Source organism: Streptopelia decaocto (genome assembly GCF_964273445.1).
Source record: "Streptopelia decaocto genome assembly, chromosome: 1".
Classification (NCBI taxonomy): domain Eukaryota; kingdom Metazoa; phylum Chordata; class Aves; order Columbiformes; family Columbidae; genus Streptopelia; species Streptopelia decaocto.
This window is the reverse complement of record NC_138663.1, coordinates 86,623,822-86,635,308: the sequence shown is the minus strand read 5'-3', so window position 1 is coordinate 86,635,308 and position 11,487 is coordinate 86,623,822. Positions and strand designations below refer to the sequence as shown.

The 11,487-nt window shown below is 41.2% G+C and overlaps 1 long non-coding RNA gene across 1 annotated transcript; it reads right to left on the bottom strand.

The window, feature by feature from the left end:
• Positions 1–7,461: 7,461 nt before the first annotated feature.
• LOC309449974 lies at positions 7,462–9,427 on the bottom strand. The gene is made up of 2 exons (XR_014186030.1): positions 8,957–9,427; positions 7,462–8,081 (listed from the first exon to the last, which is right to left on the bottom strand). It is a non-coding gene; the product is annotated as an uncharacterized lncRNA (long non-coding RNA).
• Between the last annotated feature and the right edge of the window lie 2,060 nt (positions 9,428–11,487).

Genomic DNA, 11,487 nt, shown 5'->3' with positions numbered 1-11,487 from the left:
TGAGTATGCCATGCCTGCTGAAACACTGCTTTGCTTAATCTGTGAATCTGTGATAGTCGCTGTTGTAATGTCTGGCAGTCCATCTAGTTGCTAGAAGTCTATGTAGTGAAGAACAGTAGCAAAGCAGTTTGTATGGATTCTTGTAAAAAAAAACCAATCCATTTCTGCTTTAGTGCAGTGCTCATGCAGTGCTCAGGACTATGCTATGTGTTTCCTTTTTTTTTTTCCTTTTTTTGTTCTTCTCTTTGAACTCTTTTCTTACACCGTTTGCAGCTCTTCAACGGGTCTCTGGTGCCTGTAGTTGTCTTTATCTCTACTCCTGAGTTGTGTGCTCCCAGACCAGTGTTTTCCCTGGTGTAACAGAGCACGTTTCTCAGCAAAGTGGATGGGTCTACGTGGAGCACTGTACTAATGCAGAATGACCATCTCTGGAGCCCACCTTGCTGCCTCTCCATGGCCCCATCTGCTGTGCGTGTACCCTAAATTTTTATATGTTGCCATATTACAGTGACCTCTCCTGGAGATCCACTATCTCTCTGCCGTTTCTGCTTCACTTCTGTGAAGACTTTTCCAGCAGCACTGAAGACTGATCTTTCAGCCAGCGGAATTATAGTTCAGCACATGGAAATACTGAACTACATACAACTCTGTTTTTATCTAATCTCAGTAGATCTTAATTTTAAAAACCTAACATTAATGCTGTCTCGCTTTGTTTAGTTGCTGCAATCACCGTTTTCTTGTGTAGGTAAATACCTTAATACTCTCATTTTCTTACTCTTAAGTGGATGGTAACTGTCATCAGTTGACATTCAGCAGCTATAAAGGCTACAGTTAAACCAATTGCCTCCGTAACTGTGTTTGGGGCACTTAATCTTCACCAGAGAATTTGGGGATTTTCACAAGTTCTTCTAACACCTCTGTCTGTGTATAAATGCCCATTACACGCAGTCTGCTGCATCAGCCTCTTGTTGTCTCAGTTCCTTGCAAACTCCCTCCAGATGTCAGAGTAACCTCCTGCTTCATAAAACTAATCAGAATCCACAGTGCACCACATCCCCCCACCCGCGGCACATATTCCAACTGTTGCTTTTTGTGCTGGAACGCCTGATTCCCCGCCTCCCCTGCCTCTGGTGTGCTGCCTGGCACAGGTAACAAATGCTTCCTCACTGACCCGTGCGGGTGTGAAGGCCCCTGGGTTCCATTAAATGGAGCAAGAGGCAGTAAATAAACCGCATGGGCCAAGGCATTAAATCACTCAGTGCAGAGAAGAATCAGATGCCGAGGAGGTTTGTTTTGGAGGTGGGCCGCCTGCACTTGCACCCACGCTGCAATTTAATACCCTTGCTGCAAGTTAATGACAATTGCAATCAAGCAGGGTGATGTCCCCTTTCTTCCTTCCACTCCTGCTTTTTTTACGTTCCCAGTGCTCTCCCCAATAAATTAAAGCCTTCTCTCTCCTCCCCCCCCGCTCCTTTTCCTATTTTGTTTTACTGCCTTCATGCTGTTCTCCTTTATTTCCAGTATTTCATTTCAAGGAGTGGGTTTGAAGTGCTCTCAGCCCATCTGCTGGTTTGGTTTAGAACAAGGACTGGAATGAGACAAGGGGTTTTGGAAGTCATGAACTATTTATAGCATATTTGTTCTTTCACATTGGCACTAAACTTTGTTTATAGAATCACCTGCAGTAGAACCTGAGCCAGGGGACCACAGCTCACTTGATCTAAAATTGGCTTGATTTCTTGGGTTTCTTAACAGAGACCACATGTGTGTGTCTGCTGTGGGCCAATGCGTGTTTGATGCTTGCACACATGTTGAAAGCGCAAACACAAAATGCCCATGAGTGTGTGTGTGTGTGAAGTGCTCGGAGTGTGCCCTTATGAAATGTTCTTATAGATCATACATGTACATGGAATAAGAGGGAGTTGTGTGTGTGCATTGCCACAGTCTAGAAAGTAAAGGTTCCCAAGAGAAATCTTAAATTAAAATTCTTTATTACAATTTCTCCAGTCGGTTTTCATTTTCTCCAACCTGTATTTTTGTCTCGAGTTGACACAATGCTCATTTCTGATTTTCTTCAGCATTAAGTATTTTTTCTTTTTTTCAAAACAAAACAACAATTTGAACTGAAACTGAAGGAGATCTGTCATTTTAAATTGATATTTTGACATAAAAGCTTTTCAATTATTTTTCTAACCAAAAATTGACATTTTAATTTGATCTAAAACAAAATTTTTCATTTGCTTTCAAAGTATCAAATACGAATGAAAATATTTTCATTACTTCTCCTCAGAAAGTCAGACTATTCCGTGCTTCCAAAACTGCAGGTATGTGGGTTTGCAATATTTGTGTGTGCATAATTGTGGTGCTGTGACTGTATTGTGCAGGATGCTTGTTGAGCATTTGCAGGTGTTACACATATATATGTTTTGCAGAATGTACCCTCGTCCATATAGTTTGTACATCCACATTTGCACAGTGGTGGTAAGATATGCACACTTGAGTTAATGCCAGTAATATCTACATGTATTTATGTTTTTAGGTTTTCCTTGCAAATGTGTTTTTAATGTGTATGGGCTTGTTGCAGTGCTGCCAACAGTGTTAAAAGCAACGGAGCAAGACTGAGTAAGTCGTATGATCAGGGAAAATTACAGATTTTGGGTTTTTTTGTCCACTTTCTCCTTTTTTTTTTTTTTTTTTTTCTTCTTTCTTAGTTTGTCAGATTCATGTTCTCAGTCTGATCTTTACAGCTTCTATGATGGAAGAGCAACATTTTCAGATTTCCGATTCTGCAGTGACCATTCGGCTGTAAGAGCTGAGGTTTAAGAAAAGGCATGAAGAAAGTAGCAAGACCTGCATTAAATTCTGGGAGCTGGTAAAAAGGGTTTCTGTTTCTGTTTGTGGGGTGGATATCTGGGTATGTGCTTGTATTAGCAGTCCTATATACTCATGCTTTGTCCTTTCATACATCTGTGGGATAACTAAATGTTCGTGTGCTTTAACCACATGTTGGTGTGCATAATGTATCTTTTAGCCATATTAAAGTTTAGCTTCTAGTCTAAATCATCCACTTACACAGTTCGTAGTACGTAGAGAGAAACTTTCAAAGCAAGCAACTCATCCTTTCCTAAGATTCATCTCCTCTGATGGAGGGGGAACTTTGGACAGGACATATTTTTTAGACTAGCCATCTAATTTTTAGGTATGCTGACTGTGTATGTTCAGGATATGTGTGTTTGCTTGTGATCTATATATATGTGGGAGTCCATATGGCATTTCTGGTTTTATGTGCAATATGCAGGCAGACACTTGTGCAATGTCTGTGTACATACACATGCATGAAAAGCAGTCAGCAGTAGTTTTTGCAGAGCAAACTGTAAGTACGAAATATTTCAGTTTTTCTTCACTCAGATCAGACAATTCTGCTATGCTCCACTTACTTAAAACGTTTCAGAGCAGCTCGGTACAGCCTTGGGCCAAATGATGTTATTTCAACTTAGCCTGTTAACCTTTCAACAGAGCTAAATGACCTGCAAGTCCCTGTTACCCGCAGTGCCAGACAAGCTTCTTGTCCTGTTTCTGCCTGGCTCCTGGAGGCAAGAGCTGGCTGGGGAGAGGGAGTGTGGTCTCATCAGGGAGTCTGGCCCTTTGCAGAGGGCCAAGGGAATTCATTAGGGTACCAACCTGCATTCCCTGCCAGACAATTTACCACGATGAAGCAATGTTGATCCACAACAGCATTGATCTGCGTGGAAGTGTTTTAATTTGGTGAGTGTTGATGCGATATATCTGCACCGAAGAATATGAAAATGCAACATTCTGCTATTCTTTTGTAAAAATATGATTTTCTTTCTCTGAGAAATATTAACCTTTCAGCTATTGATCTGGGATAACATAAGAAGACAAAAAGTCAACATTTTCTATTGGACAAATATCCTGAATTTTGCTTAGTTTTGCATTTACAGGTAGTCTGAATATTTCAGTAGGTATATGAATATGTTATTTTTATTGGGAGCACTTGTGGTCAATACAGTGAATAGTTTATTTGAACTGAATAAAAGACACCAAACTAGAATGTGTCTAGCTACATAGCTAGACACTTTCTAGTTTGTAAATATACATATTAACATTTTGGGGACCAGATTCTAAGCAAACAAGGACTGGTGTAGCTCCACAGACTTCAGTTGACTCTGTTGACTCCTGCCAGGACGGTTTGTGGCCTGGAAAACATGCTTACTATGAGAGATTAGAAGGGATCTATTTGTTTCACTTGTAAAACAGCTTAAGAAACGATTCAATCATGTTCTATAATTACTTATGTGAGGAGAAGATATCTGATGTTACAGGGCTCTTTGGACTCGTAGACAAAGGTGTAACAAGATCTGACAGCTGAACAATTCAAATCTAACATAGACAAAGTTTTTTATTAGTGGATGTTATTTAAGCTTTGGGACAGAGAAGCAACAGATAAATCCTACACGGTACTGAACCTATAAAGTAAGAATGGGTGGCTCCCTAAAAGATGTGCGGTGGATTGATTTGAGCTGTTGAGTCAGAAACCAAATGACTGGGGAAAGATTCATGGCAGGTGCCAGCCCAGAGCTGAAAGGATCAGGCCACAATTATCATATGTAAAATCCTAGTAAGAGGCATACAAATGACAGGCTTAATGATCGGTTAACAATTATCAGATCAAGATCTTCTGTGTGCATCAAATGAAGAACTGATTATCTGTTTGCATCAAGCAAAAACTGCCCTCGCTCCTCACATTATTTATTTTGGGCTGTGACACGTGTTTGCTGCCAGCAGCCTCGGATAAACCTCTTGGGGTGCTTCCATGTGCAATGTGTCCTGAGCCTCCGCCGGTGGCGGGGAGCGGAGATTTATACAGTGCCTCCAGGAATCCCCAGCAGGGCCCCTCCGGTGAACTTTGGGTCCCCGGCCGGCTGCCAAGTATTAACTACAATACTCGCACTTGTTTTTGACAACAGCACGCAGGTTGTATTTCACCAATTGCTATTTTGGTTTGGGAGTTATGACAGAAATGTCTCTGGGTACTCGGCCGGGATAAATGGAGCAGGAGATTTACTCTTATTGTGTAATGTCACCTTTCAGTCAGTGCTTGGGATTAGAATTATGGGGTGTTGTTTGCTCTTTTTATTAAATTTCAAGGGTATGCACCTCTTGTATGGGAGGAGTGTCCAGGGAGTAACTCTGGCCTGATTCTGCCTAGAGATGCTATTTGGCACCTTTTAAAATTCAAATTGTTCCTTTTTTTCTTTTCTTTTTGTCTGTGAGTTGAGATCAGAAGCAGCAGCAGTTGCCATCTTCCAAACTGCTGCCTATGATGATAGATGAGTCTGGCCCAGGAAGCGCAGAGAGATACTGGACTCAGCACAACACAGATGTTGCAATGCAGCCAAATTAAGCTTTAGTGGGAATGTGCAAGTCGGGTCTTAGTCAGAGTATCTCATGCCTGCCTGCCTCGCTGAAAAGCAAGAGCGAAATATTAGCAGCTGACCTGATGGGATATACACTTGCCCAAAATATTCTGTTACTGGCTGCAGATGAACCAGCATCTGATCTGCTGTGTGACTTTCCCGAGGAACCGAGAGCTGTGGGGTGGGGAGTCAAAGGAGTTCTCCAAAAGAAATATTGATTTCTGCAAACTTTGTATCACAATTCTCTGTAAATTACAACGCAGCAGATAAGCTAGAGATATTAAAATGGCAGGTCATAATTATTCCTTAGACCTGGCTCATTATACCACAGGAAACAAACCTGAACATTAGAGACTATGAGAAATATTCCTGGGACCTTCTAGGATAAAAAAGAAACAGTTTGCTAAATTAATTAGTAAGATGGAGATTTTAACAGTGGTTATGACATAAATTACTAGTCTACACAGCTAGTAAGATCAGCTGGCTAACACTATTCCTTCAAACAGCCCACCAATAAAACCTAATGAGGAGCATTTAGAGACCCCTGGATATAGATGACAAAACCTGTCTCTAGGTGAAGGTCCTGTACAACACTTTCAGCCAAACAGAGGGAAAGAGGAAAAATAGGAAAGAGGTGATGGAAAAGAGTGGAATGTAGATAAAGTGAAAACAGCATAAGGAAAATGAAAAAAGTTCTCAATAATGGTTTCATGTTGCAGAATGGTAAACACAAAATGCAGCAAAGATGGCAAAGAAGTAAGAGATGAAGGGATGAAAATTATTTATCAGCCTCTATAGTCTCGAGATTGGAGTCAATGAATTATTGATCTTAGCATGATAGGGTAACACAAAATTAACAAGTCAAAGGGGATAAATATGTCTTGCAGTCTGTCTGTAAAATAATTTTATTTTTTCTGTAGGTGAAGATAAAGGGAAAGGAATATCACATCTTGAGATTTCTCGTTGGTAGGGGAGTCCAGTCCTGGGGCTGTCAGTCAGAACCTCCTGATAAGATATAACTAAATTGCAACAGAAGGACAGAGGGGATCTAAAAATTGCCTGAAAAGCAATTCTTCCTTGTGATTAACAATATGCACAGACTATAGAGAAATATAGTTTCTGGAGGGTGAAAGTTAAAACTAGATCAGATTGCCAAACACAAAACTCTGTAAGAGACTGTGTAAATAGAAAAATACAAATAAGAATGTGCTATCAGATATGTATTCTTTCTTTTTTTTGTACGACCTGTCTGTTGTGTGGCTTTGTCACTCGGCATATGTGAAAATAAAACTGAAGGAGAATCAGTTCTTATATACTCCTAACTTTATTGCAGACATTCCTCTTTCTAAAAATCCTCCCTATTTTAAGAAGTACATGTGTGTGCATGGGGGGTAGATACGTTTTCTGTTTGTACAATCAAAAAAATGTATCTGCTATAGGCATCAGGAAGGACAATTTCCATTTGTCCTGGAGAAAAACAGAGTAGCTTTGAACGTACCCCCTTTTTGTTGTTTTGTTGTTTTTTTTTTTCACTGCACGAACATATGTGTGGAAGAAAGCTGTTAGAAAAACATCAAAACTATTAAACTATTTCACACAAAAACCCCGAATACAAAACTGTTTCTCCTTCAGGTGAATAAAGGCAGAATATTTTTCAGTTTTTGATGTTTGCCCACCTTTTTCTATTTTTCACAAATACAGTTTTATTTTTACTGTTTTTTTTTTCTTTTGATCATGGAAAGAAAATGCCACTGAGAATATCAATGCTTTTATTTCACATTTTAGTTTTTAATTTCACTTTGTATGGTTTTTTAAGACTGTATCAACTTAGAAAAACTAGTTTAAGAAGGAAAGTAATTGAGACTGAAACTGCTAACATGCAGCTACATCAGCTTCAAAATAGAGCAACTGAGTTGTAGTTTTTTTCCTGTAACTTTTCCAGTGCTGTGAACAATTTGAAAAGAAACAAATACTGAAAAATTGAACAAAATAAACTTAAAGAAAAATGAAAAATTGAACAAAGTGAATGTCAACAAAACTCTAAATATAATCAAGTCTCTTGTAATTCACATTGCAAGACTTGGAAACATTTTGATTGACAGAGAGCAGAAAAAAAATAAATTACATTTAAAAAGAAAATTCTACACATTTTAAAATAAAATTCTGCTTCTAAGAAAGAGTTATTTTTATGTAATACAAATGTCCAAAAGAAATTTTTGATTGGCAAGAATTTACTGTCACGTTTAAAATAGCTAAGACAAATCAGAACAGGGCATTTAATTCCAAAATCTGTGTTTTAAAACCAGTCCCCACCTAGAATCCAGAAGGCAAATGGAATGCCTGAAAATTGGGTTTGATTACTCTGGTACAGGCATTTTCATGGGCTCATAAGACGCCTCTGACCACGCAGCGATATGAAGTGGTCTGATGTGACGGTTCTGTTGCACAGTCTCTGGTCCCGGTGAGCCCCCTCGGCTGTTTTTCTTCTCTCTCCACTTTCTTCTTTCTCACTCTCCTGCCAAGTTTCCCCTTTTGGTCTTCCTTCTTGTGAGGTGGGTATAAGAAGCTTAGTGTACAAAAACTCACATAATGATACTCTGAGGGTGAATTATGTCCTTGCTTCCCTAGGCAGCTCAGAGTTGCCTGAAATACAGGAAAACAGTGCAGATTTAGTCTCTAACAGTATTTTTTAATCACTCATATTTAGGAAATGGTTCTGGAGTCTCTTCTTGGCAGCCCTCTTTTACATCCATCAGCAATAAAGCATAACTGTACCATCAGCACTAAGTATGAATTCTCACACCCTGCTGGGGACTCAGGACAAGCCTCCCACAAATAGCTTTCCATTTCCATCCTGAATTCAGCATTAGCCAATTTAGAGGCAATGTACGGCTCTAGGAATAGGCTGTCATGTATAGTATGCACAAGACAGCTCTCCCCTAATCTCATCTAATTGGCAACAGAAGTCGCTGTCATTAGGCACAGAGTGTGAGAGGCATTAGAGTCATTAGCATTTGTGCAGGCTATCAGAGGGAGGTCAGACATTTGGGGAGATTCAGACATGCCCCTGGGAAGACGTGGCCCACCTGAATTACTGCTTCCACTAAGTGAATTCTTTAGGAGGATTGCATTTTGTCATAGTGTTGTCCTCAGGAAGAAGAATTAAAAAATAAAGATTTTTAGTTCAGACTGATAAGACCTTTGAGGGATATAGAAAACTGTTTTGGTTTTGTTGTTGTTGTTGTTTTGGGTTTTTTTTTTTTTGTGGGAATTTAGTAAATGAGGATGCACTCCTCTGCCTCTGAAATATAGACGCTCCTGTGAAATAATATTCTGGAAAAATTAAATTTCAGATGGATTGAAATATTTCTCTTTGACACCTTCTTTTAAAAACATTAAGTCAAAATATGCACCACAAAGAAAAACACTTCAGAAAGTAATTTCAAGGTCACAGCCCAAGGCTCATTCATAGAAACCTTGGGCTTTCGATAGTGTTAGACCACCTCCTCCAGCTTTACTTCTGAAGAAAAACCTCTGTGAAATCGTCGTAGACTTGTGAAATAATTCTACTTCAATTAAGTTAATTCCCCAGAGGCAAACAGTTCCGTTAAATGTCTTCAACAAGCAGCAGTGCAATTTGACCATAGTTCTGGTACCCAGACCGGAGCAAAATGCTGACTTGGCTTTTGAGAGAGGCCCCAAGACTGCAGAAAGCCATTTCCAGCAGAGAGTACGGTTTCTGTGTACGTAGCTGGAGAGGTTTTGTTTTCATTCAGCTGGCAGAACTCCTGTCTACAGGTCAAGCCGGGAGGGGCGCTGAATTATCCCATGTGGTAGCACCAAGGCTGTGTTCCCTCAGGTCTGACCAGGGGTCAGGAGACGTAACAGCCAGCTCTGCTCCGGCTTCGAGTCATGGCTCATCTCCCCATCTCCAAGACACTTCCAGCAGCTCTGGCTGTTTTCTGCTGTACCTCCTGCTTCCCCGAGCATCCCGCACAGTCTGCCTCCCAGCTCACCCCAACCTCCCCATCCTCTCCCCACAAGGCTTCTGTTCACCCATCCCACAGAAAACTCATTGCTTTGGGTTTATTTAAGTGGAGACTATCTCACCACAAACACCTAATTTTCCTTCTCCAGATAATTTGGGATTCATGCAGGGTTGTGGTTCAAAGAAAATCCAAGTTCAAGTGGAGCGCTCGGTCAGACCGTGGCTCAGACAGGCGGTCGTCACTCAGACGTAGCATTTCATCCTCCAAGCCACGGCGCCTTTGCAGAGGCAGGGAAAAACATGTTTTTCTGTGAGCACAGCATTGTTTGCACTGAGCTCTTTCATATCTCAGGCTGTGATCAGAAATGGTTGGGTAGTTCATTCTGCCACCAGTAAAAGGTTTCCAGCTGCTCAGCCTTCCCCCTCATCCTACTGCCTGAAGTTCCTTTGGGGCTCTGTGCAGTACAGATGATATGGCAATAGGTGAAAAGCCACTGCACATACCAAGATGTTACCAAACAGGTATAAGCTGTAAAAACTTCCCTGTTGATGTAGTTCCCTGGAGCACAAGCAGAAGCTAGTGTTAGAGCAGATAAAGTGAGTTGGAGCTGCCATGGGAAATAGCTCTGATCTTGTCAGTGTTGCAAAACTAGTCTGCAGAGGTGGTTGTGATGATAATAATAACAGCAAATGCTGTTGTACTGTGACTGTAGGATGCCGTAGTACCTTATCACAGGGAGAAGCAATGCTACATGGTAAGAAAACATAGTGAATTTACAGCGAGTATTTTTGCAATGCAAGATGTCTGACACTGATGAGCAAATGGAGGCCTGGCATTTTTTCTCATCAGCCCTCCCAATGCCATGGCTATAACATGGAAGGAGCAGAGACAAAGTACCACTGAGCTCCCGGTTCCTAATCAGTTTGCCTCCAGAAGTCTCTTCCATGAAATCCCCAAGCATGGCAGGCAATGATGACTAGCATATCAGCTTCTAACTCTTTTCTTTCACTTCTTTGCCTTATTTTAAATGCATTAACAAACAAACAAACAAAAACAAATAACAATGACAAAAACAAAACAGAAAACCCCAAAACACCACAAAGTGCTGCTTAGCCAGCATGTCTTGGTGATTTAGCTAGAACATCAGGCACAGGTCATGAGAGTGGACAGTGCTATACTGAAGACAAAACGGATGTTTTCCCTGGTGCTGGCTAACAAAATGTTTCCCTGGTGCTCCTCATTAAAATATCATATTAAAGATACTTAGAGAGGTATACAAATGGTGAGGGAAATACTGTTTGTGGGAAAGGAAGCTATCTAACTATGAGAGCCCATGAGGGATGGTGGTTGCCCTGGGACATGTGACAGGTGCATATGGCTCTGCTGCAAGTGTCCTTCAAGTGAGCCCATGTCCCAGCTTGGGGCATGGTTTCCACACTTGCTTCACAAGCAGGCAGTGAGCCAGCCCTGCTTCATCCATGCAGCACAGGTCCTGCCTTGTCCTTTTCCTCATACCCAGACAACTGTTTGCTCTGGTTTCATTGCCTGGCTGCTCGTGTGGGTGAACAGGCAGACAGGGTAGCACGAGGAAGGGTGCAGGATGGAGGAAGGGTTTAGCAGTTGGCAATGAAGTTGATGCTTTTGCAGCAGTGGCAGCTTATGCCCATCTAAAGTATCAGCAGCAGGTTAATGGTGCTGTTCCAAGTTGCAGCTAAGCCTAAGACACAGCAGTTGGGAAAGGTGTTTGTGGGGCCTGCTTCCTTCTCCATACCATAAACATCTTCCCACTTCTGTGCTCCTACTGTTTCTTTTACATCTCTCTGGAGCTAGTCTAATCCTATAGTGCTATAGGGAGTTTAAACACTATAATACTGCCTTTACTGCTGGGCTAGTTGTGTGAATCAGCATCCAGTGGGATCAGTGGGATCGGGTAAGCACAAGAATGGCAGCAAGTGACAAGGTTTTGGGACTGGCACAGCCAGGAAAGGAAACTGAGACCTGAGAGATGAATGCCTTTCAGTAGCAGCTGGGCAGATCAACTTGTCCAAACATGAATTTGT